General features: G+C 43.6%; 1 protein-coding gene across 1 annotated transcript in view; it reads right to left on the bottom strand.

The window, feature by feature from the left end:
- LOC138953640 (homeobox protein Meis1-like) overlaps positions 1-10,000 on the bottom strand; it is a 261,812-nt gene that overhangs the window by 232,958 nt on the left and 18,854 nt on the right. The window lies entirely within an intron of this gene.

Below are 10,000 nucleotides of genomic sequence, written 5' to 3'. Positions count from 1 at the left end.
AACAACAACAACAACAACAACAACAACAACAACAACAACAACAGCAACAACAACAACGACAGCAACAGCAGCAAGAGCAGCAATAGTAACAACAACAAGAGGAATACACAAAATCAAAAGACAGCAACCTAATTTTTCACTTGATTTTTACAGCAACAAGCTCTCGTTCCATCATATCACCACAAAACATTAAACAGAAAAGACATTGCCCGACAGCGACATCTTCCTCCCCTAATACCCCCTCTCTCCTCTTCAGAAGTTGAAGCTTGCGAGACGGAAGTGTGCGAAGCCGTCCCCTTCCCCCAAAGTACTGTACTAAATTCCTTATCTTTCGGGACTGGTGACAAAGTATTTGCCTGTCACCCGTCCTAGTTAGCTTGTCGCACGTGCAATCACTGGCCGAGAGTGAAATCAAGTGAAACAGAGTTTGTTGCAAAGATCCGCTGTCGCAGTTTGCAGCATATATAAAGCCTGTCATGACGTACGTACATACGCTCACCCCCCCCCCCCCCCCCCACACACACACACACACACACACACTGCCACACAGACAGACAGACAGACAGACACACAGACACACACACAGACACACAGACACACATACACATACACACACATACACACACACACACACACACACACACACACAATGTGACAAGTCAGTGTCCGGCCCTTGCCTCCTGCCCCTAACACTCCATTTCCCTTACCCTCATCCATCCTTTCAAATTGTGTACACGACTTCGAGCTTGACATAATTATTCAGTCGAACGCAGAAGGAGAACAAGAAGACTGTGCACATCTTCCCATCCACACGCCCGCCTCCAATACCCTTACCTCCCAAAGCCATCCTTTCAACCGGGTCCCAACCAGGTACAGTTACGCTGAGAACATTTGGCTGACTGACAAGTAACAGCGTGACCAACCGGCGATGGGGCAACACTATAATATGATATTAATGATGATCACTCTTGCGAAGCGTGGGCACGACAACCATGTAAATGTCCTGCTTCACCAAGCATGAACAGTCGCCATTCTAAAGTCACCAAGCGGCGACAACCCTGCATGGGCGGTGGCTTTCGCATGTATGCAGTCCCGATGACGTCAATCCAGGTGGTGTTTTCTCTCAATTTTAAACTTAATCTTTCTTTTTAGAGGGGTGGAGGTGCAAGCAGAGACAATAGTTAATGAGAGAGTATAATATTTAATGGAGGAGGGGACGAACGAGAACACTTATGTTTCGAAGATTGGGAGGAGCGGGAAGTGGGGGGGGGGGGGTCATAGTAACGGTAAAGGGTAAAGAAGGAGATACATGTATGTAGTTCTGAAGAGATGGGAGACGGAGGGTGTGAGCGTATGATGGAGAGGAGGGTGTGTGTGTGTGTGTGTGCAGTGTGTGTGTGTGTGTGTGTGTGTGTGTGTGTGTGTGCGTGCTTACGTGCGTGCGTGCTTACGTGCGTGTGTGTGTGTTTGTGTGTGTGTGTGTGTGCGTGTGTGTGTAGGGGATCTAGGGAGATGTGATGTCAGAAATTAGTCAAGCTTTTGCGACTCTTTCCTCTTGTTTGTTTAATTGATTTGCATTATTCGCTTGTGCATGTAAAAAAGGGTGGCTAGAAAAATACAAAAAGGGACAGGGTAAAAGGGAAGGTGATTGTGTGTGTGGTGGTGGTGTGAGTGTGTCGGGGGGGGGGGGTAACTTGAAGCGGAGGGTGGAGCCAGAAGAGAAAAGGGACAGGTGCCGTTAATGATGCTATTAACTACTGTGATATGTTTATCCGATGTGTGTATCTCGTTAGATAATAAGAGGGTTAGCAGTAGACCAAAAAAAAGACAGAAATTAAGGTATAGATGGGCCCTCTCGATTAATCTTAAGAAAACATAACCATTTCATAAATACGTTTTTACGTATTTTCTAAACTTCATCAACAGCACAAAATTCGGCAAAGAAAAGAAATAAAATAATTAAAAACAAAAATAATGTTAAAAACACTAGAACAATGAACAATTAGTTTTTTGCTTTCTTCATTTGTGCCATTAAAAATACATTACATGGTGCTTTAGCATAAAAAAATAAAGACAACAAATAAACAAAACCTAAAAACCTTGAACATTTTGCTCAGATCAAACCAGTTTTCTTTGACTGTTAATGTATGCCATTGAAAAAAGCATTACACATATAACTCACAAAAGTGACACAAACAACTATAAAAGCAAATAAACAAAAATTGAAAATACAGAAATGTTTGTTTTGAATACGTATGCCGTTGACTGAAAGGGCAATTACATAACATATTTCAACACAAACATATTTTCAGTTATATAAACACAAAAATAAATAAACAAAAACTTACATTTGAAATATATTTTCACTAGTTGTGTATACTTGTGCCACCGAAGAAAAGTTGGAGTTGGCGTGTCTAGCAGCTTATCTCCTTCCCCCACTTTGGCTTTATCGCCCGTGAGTCAGCGAGTGGAGCAGTTAGTGCTAAACATTTCTAATCGTGCCTCGGCTTTATTTATGTCCAGTGATAATTTCTGTTGGAGGGGAGAAATAGGGTTAAAAGAGAGGAAGGGTTGGGGTGAGGGAGGGGAGAGAAGGAGAGGGAGGGGGAAGACGGAGGGAGAGAGAGAGGAGAGAGAGAACGGGTGTGTGTGTGTGTGTGTGTGGGGGGGGGGGGGGGGGGGACAGACCGATAGACCGACAGACACACCAAACAGACAGACAGGCAGATACAAATATAGAGAGACAGGCTGACAAAGAGACATAACAACAAAGAAAGAAAGAAAGAAAGAAAGAACGAAAGAAAGACAGAAAGAACGAAAGAAAGACAGTAAGAAAGACTTAAAGGAAAAAGAAACACATTTAAGGAACCTGAACACACCTACCATCCTGTCATATCATGACTGTACATGCTAATAAAACAGTCAAATTGAAAACAAAGCACCTGTTACCGCACGGCAAGCAGAATACTGTCAAATTATTCATACATACCACACGCTCTGAAAATCACAATTCACATCTTCTTGACAAATACAAACAACAAGAACGAGAACTGCGCAATAAAAAATAAAAAAAATAAAAAAAATAAAAACAAGAACGAATTATATGAAACATCCCGCAAAAATAAACAAGCACGAAGACAGCATTATCATCTCCTCGTCATCATAACGACACAAAGACCGGAATCCACTCTCACATGCAACAACAACTTCATCCGCATTAATTGACTCGAGTCCAAGAGGACCCTACAATCTAAACGTTGGAGACCCACCCCCCTCCCCCCCCCCCCCCACCCTCCCAATGTAAGACCCCTCCCTGTCTCTGTCGATAAGCTTGGTGGATTTTATATACATTTTAAAACAACATTGATTTTCAGATTTTTTTCTCACAAATTTATGGAGATCTCCAAAGAGACATTCCACTGTTGTTGTCGTTTTTAAACTTTTGTTTTATTGTTGTTGTCGTTTTTAAACTTTTGTTTTATTGTTGTTGTCTTTTTTAAACTTTTGTTTTATTGTTGTTGTCGTTTTTAAACTTTTGTTTTATTGTTGTTGTCGTTTTTAAACTTTTGTTTTATTGTGTTTTTTTTGTTGTTGAAGAATAATGCGTGCCCCTAGTTCGCGGAAGTTTTTGCAAGGCATCAAACTTTCCACTACTACGTGGCAAACGGTTGACAAATTGTGTTAATTAAGGACACTGTTGTTGAATTTTACCTTCCACTGTACGCCGTGTCTTGCTCAGCAGACGAGAAGACGAAAAGTAGCCGAAGACGAAGCATGAGATGGTTGCAGCCGACAAGGACGACAGCCTGACAGCACGGCACCGCTTTATGGCCAAAGGCACGTGCTAACACTCGCGGGCAAGAGAAAAGTAGGTCAGACTGCCAAGTTAACCTCACTTGACCCCTTACTTCTTGTCAGTTTCAGCATACCACGCTTGTCACAATCATTACTGTGCTCGCGCTTGTGTCGTTCGTCTACGTATGCAAACTGGTATAATGGGTGATGGCGTATAATGGGTGATGCGGTATTGTTGTTGCACGGGGAATGAGTAAAGAGAAGAGGTTAAGCCAGTACGTGTACTTTTGGTGGTGTAATATGCTCGTACGTATGCGGCTATTGGCAAAGAGTCAAAAGAAAAAGACTGAGCGAGAAAGATAAAAGAACTAGTAATTTGTGTTCGCATGAGAGCATTGACCAACAATTGCTGTACACACGCTGCAATAAATGTGTGACTGATAAACTACTTGTCTGTCTGTCTTTGAGTAAAGATGTCGGTCTCATTCATCTCCATACCATTTGCTCAACTCTTCCGCTCCTGTCGTAGACTCAGGCTGAACAGCACAATATTAACAAAACGAGGGAAAACAACAACGGCACATTCCCTCAAAAATAAAAATAAACAATAAAGACATTTTATTGTTTATTCAAATGAGAACATTGAAACAGAAAATGTTCTTTAGCCTCTTTGAATACACAAAACAAAAAAATAAACAACAACCAAAAACACACAAAATTGGACAGTCTAACGCAGTTTAAGACAAAGTCCTCAATAACTTGAAACGAACCCCCGCAGATTACCTACATGGAGTTTAAAGACACATATATATAGAGAGGGAGAGTTGCAACAACCTTGATTCTTCGTAAAGACAAAGGGGCGTCTCAAACGGTAGGTCTCGATCGCCGGGGGGTACAAGTACTACGCTCCTGTCTGTAACAAATGGGTGGCGTAGGAAGACGCGTCCCGGACCCGTTCATCAAACCACAGGCCGAACAATAGCCACTCTCATCTGACAGTGATAGACACTGACTGATTGATTTGCAGGGAGATAAGGTTACGTGAAGGTAAAACGGCCTTTACACTGACATGTTTGATGGATTAGAGAGCTCAAAAGGCTTGCATCTTCAAGATGAAGACTATGTCTGTGTTGTGTGGGGTGTGTTCGGGAGAGGGCGTGGGATGAGGTGTATGGTGGGTGACGGGAGGATGGGTGGGGTTCGAGTGTTAGGAGAGGGGGAGGGGGGGGGCGACGTGTGTTTGTGTGTGTGTGTGTGTGTGTGTGTGTGTGTGTGTGTGTGTGTGTGTGTGTGTTTGGTGTTTCTCTGCGTATTTGTCTCTTTGTCTGTTTCTTTTTGTGTCTGATTGCGCAGAGCACGGGCACAGACTCACAAACATCCACACAATCAACATCGCCCCCCCCCCTACGCACGCACTTAAATCTAACCAATTTGTTATGGAGGAATAAGTGAGTATACACATCAATAAATAAACACTTAAGTAAATAAATGATTAAAACATTTGTCATTTATTTAAAAGTACAGTTCAAGTTCGTCAAGTCTACAGCACGTTCTGTCATCACGAGCAAGATTGATGATCTTATAAGTATCCGAGACGGAGACCGAGACACTTTGCTTTCCGTTAATTCCGACTTCCTGAGCGCTCTTAAAATGACCGGAAACGCATTTAGTCCAGATCAGCGTGACCAGTGCTTAGTGGATCACAAGCCGTACCCGTACCCGTAAGGGAGTTGGTTCCTGCCGCTAAACGAGAGAGTAATTGCCCACCCCGGGTAGCCTCAGACATTGACCACTGATATGATTACTGTCTTCTGGCCGGCAGTTCATTCCTGTAGATTTTTCTTGGCTCCGCTAAATTCTGGTTCTGGGAACGGGTCATGCTGGCACGCTTTAAAGTTAAACACCTGTTGAGTTCTTTGGAGTAAGGCTTGGTCAGTTTGGAAAAAGAATTGATAGAATCACTTACCGCCTTCAATATCACATCCCATTTTCTGAACTATGTGTGTAAAGTTCCACAAGTCTGCGCCAGAGAGTGCAATAACGGAGACTATACGCTTATGTACAGTTTTGAAAGTCAAAAAGATGCTTAATAAAGGCTGGAAAACCAGGAATGAAAACACAAAAAAGGTTAACAGCCACACACCAACACACAGGTAAATAGATAATCAGGCACACACACACACACACACACGCACACACACACACACACACACACACACACACAGACACACATTGACAGACATCACACACACACACACACACACACACACACACACACACACACCAAGATACCACACCACACTACATCACACAACACCACGCCATCATCACCCTTTCTCCCACAGCAAATGTCAGGAAGTTAAAAAGTTCAGACAGAGGGTACCCTATAGTTCTGCGCACAGCCAGCCGCAATGCCCGGATTACACCCATATTATGCCCCGGCTCTGGGGACTCAGACTTTCTCTGCGGGTAGCCCCTTACCACAACAGAACACCTACCCAAACTATACACATACACTAACAGTCATGTTTGCAAAAAAGTTCAAGAGAAAACAATCCCGCCCTTCAGACACAAGACAACTTCAAAACCAGTGCAGTTAAAGAGTTGGTTACTGACTTTTGTTTAAAGATGTTTTAAAGAAATTCAAGTGATGCCTTTTTGTTTGCATTCTTTCTGCTTTTCTTTTTGTTTTTCTTTCTTTCTTTCTTTCTTTCTTTCTTTCTTTCTTTCTTTCTTTCTTTCTTTCTTTCTATCTTTCTTTGGTTTGTCAGTTTTACGCGGAGATTTATATGTGTGAATGTATGAATGAGGAACCTACCTCTGTCTGCTGAGGCTGCGCATTGCAATAAACACGTTTTTGACACCCTTAAGTTTGAAAGTAAAGCCGGAAACATACCTCCACTTAAACAGAGCCGTACAAAGATCTTTCAAACGCAGGTTTCCTTTTTCATGAAAATCTAAGCCGAATAGGATACTGTACCAAGTGTATTTTTTACCTTTATTTTGGAGTGTTTTATTCAAGGAAGAACGAATTAAACTTGAACGCTCAGATCTATCATTTTCGTGAACGGGGATTACAAAAATAAAACTGTTGTTTCCAACGGGAAATCGTGCCAGGAAATAAATCCTGAGACTAGATATTGGTAGACACCTCAGACTCGCCCAGATAGGTTGACACATAGACGCACACAAGGACAGACATACAGGCGATACAGGCGTATAGAGACCTCGAGAGAGAGAAGGGGGTGGGGAGAAAGAAAAATAAAGGAGAGAGAGAGAAAGAGAGAGAGAGAGAAAGAGAGAGAGAGAGAGAAAGAGAGAGACAGACAGACAGACAGAGAGAGAGAGAGAGAGAGAGACAGACAGACAGACAGACAGACAGAGACAGAGAGAGACAGAGAGACAGACAGACAGACAGATTTAAATCCTGAAAAAAAAGAAACTAAAACCCAAAAAAAGAAAAGAAATGTAGACCACAACAGAAGCGTGAGGTGTGGTGCGGTGTGGCGTGACCTGGTGTCTGTGACTATGTATGTTGTGACGAGAACACACAGCCAAGCAGCACACAGGGGCTGGCCGGGTAGTCCTTTACTAGCCAGATACCCGAGACTGCAGGTAGTAGAGAACGGCCCGAGTCTCCAGCCCCTGCGCTGAAGGGTGGGCACTGACAAAGGCCCCTGTCAAGTCCAGTCAGCCCCGGCTTGTCAGGCAGGAGACACAGTTCCTTGCCCTAAGGACCCACCGTCTGCATGTCCACCTCGGCCGTAACGCCCACCCACCCCACTCACATAGCTTCTACCCCCACCCCCACTCTCCACCCCCCACCACCCGCCCACTTGCGCATGCGTGTGGGAGTTTGTGGGACAATGTCAGGTATATACAGGCGCTGGAAGCAGGATTTTGTTCGACGTATTTCAAGTGAAGGATCAAATGTCTGCCCGCCCCCACATTTTTGTCAATGTCCACAGTCAAAAATAGTACAGCTATAGAGTGCAACAATGTCAAGTACGACGCTGGAAGCAGGATTTTATTTGACGTATTTCAAGTGAAGGATTAAATGTCTTCCCGCCCCCAACATTTTTGTCAATGTCCACAGTCAAAAATATTACAGCTATAGAGTGCAACAATGTCAAGTACGACGCTGGAAGCAGGATTTTATTTGACGTAATTCAAGTGAAGGATCAAATGTCTGCCCGCCCCCAACATTTCTTTTCAATGATCACAGTCAAAAATATTGCAACTAGAGATCAATGGGCGTTACTATACACGCAAATCTGCAACACGTGTTTTATCTGTTGCTTTTTTTGTGCTGGGAATAACATATGGGATTCAAGCTGACTCAAAACGAAGGTCAATTCTTAATAAAGAAGCTTTCTACGGCTGCGGTTTTCTAAAGCTTTTCGAGGCAATATAACTTTCCCTGGAAATAACAAAAGGCTACCGCGGAACTTAAATTAAATTCAGTAATGTTATTCAGATCAAAGACAAAATGATAGCAATTTTAATTCCGTAGCATCACTCACATCAAAGACAAAAGCTTAAGAAAATCTAACGTCACTTCCACACAAACTTAATGCTGTATCTTCCGCCGCCATGTCAAAATCTAATCCTTCGATTTTCAAAACTTCAGAGCAACAAATTCTTCCACAATAAACACGATTCTAAAACATGGTCCGGACAACCCCCAAGGCGCAGGCAGGGCTCTGTGATCAGGGCGACGACAAGAGCCAGAAACAGGTCCAAGTCTTCAGCCGGATCCGTCAATAAAACGTAAATCAGGATTAGCGCAAAGCCGCTGGAGAGAGAGGGCTTCAAAGCGGCTAGCACAGCTATGCTGTGTAAAAACGATCATGGGAGGGGCGGGCCACACTGTTTAACACCTAAGGGACAACCCCCGTCAGCGAGTTACGGGCCCTTGCGAAAGTGAGTGACTGAGACGGAAAAGCCTTGTGTAGCACCGAAAAGGGACCGTCAAGGTTTTAACGGCCGTAACAAATGAAGGTAGGAACGACTTGACAAGCAGCGGGGAGAAAAGAAACCGCAGCCACAGAAAGACGACCGAAGTCAGTCGAAGTTTTAACGGTTCCTGTGACCTCACTGCAATAGCGGAGAAGTGACGAGAGAAACCAACGACGCGACAGCTTGTTTTCGCCGTGACGTAAAGGCATGATCAAGGGGCCGTAACTGGGCTAAGACTGCTTTGAAGTGATTGAGGGGCCTTTCTTGCGGGTGATTGGTGGATGTGACGTGTCGTTCTGTGATAAAGGCATGCACCATGCGACAGCCATAAGGCGCGTTGGTGGGTATAAGGCGCTTTTCCGTCGGGCCAGGCTTCCCTGTGCGGCTTACGTTGTATAGTTAGCGGTCAGTTCGCCCTGATCTGCGTGTTCAACATGTTTTCTTGCGCCATACTTAATATTTAAAGCAGGCATTACAGTGACCCTTTTGTTAAAGGTCAAAGACCTGTTATCATTGATGGAAGATTAAGTCCTGAAACGTAGGTCATCTTGTGGTGAAGGCCAAATTGTTAGTTCAAACAAAACAAGCAAGTCTGAAAAAAGAGGACAGATCTTAAAATGAAGGGTCTTAAAAAAGAGGCTACACTGTGTCTACCTGATGACAATACAATGTACATCATTTTGAACTCAAAGCCATGACGTTCCCTACACAAGGCTTTGATAACGAACGGATAAGGGGCGTAACTCCTTAGTCATATTACAGTTGAAAATTCAAAGCGGGTCGGCTTCACTCAATTTCTTGGCATCAGAGGCTTGACATAAATTAGGAAAACAAATGGTTGGACCCATCATGGACCAACTAAAACGCTGTAGGGCAGGATTAATATTTTGATGGTATTTTTGAACGTTCTCAGCGTCACTGTAGGAAGTGGCGTTCTCAGCGTGCAGAAAGTGAGCGTCAAGTCCCTTTGTATCAACAACGAAAATCTTTGCATCTTTGAATGAATCAAAACGCCCCTTATCCGTTCGTTATCAAAGCCTTGTGTAGGGAACGTCATGGCTTTGAGTTCAAAATGACAATACATGTGCTCTAAATTATTACTCCGTTGACGGTATAGTTCTGATGTGCCCTTGTACGAGTGTGCTTGTGTCAGTTACGTTCAATTTCATGGAGGTATTCAATGGATCCAGTCGCACACTTCTTATTCTTCTTCTGCGTTCGTGGGCTGAAACTCCCACGTACACTC

The sequence above is a fragment of the Littorina saxatilis genome, linkage group LG17 (assembly GCF_037325665.1).
Source record: "Littorina saxatilis isolate snail1 linkage group LG17, US_GU_Lsax_2.0, whole genome shotgun sequence".
Taxonomy (NCBI): domain Eukaryota; kingdom Metazoa; phylum Mollusca; class Gastropoda; order Littorinimorpha; family Littorinidae; genus Littorina; species Littorina saxatilis.
The sequence above is the reverse complement of the archived record's forward strand: the minus strand, read 5'-3'. Positions and strand labels throughout refer to the sequence as shown.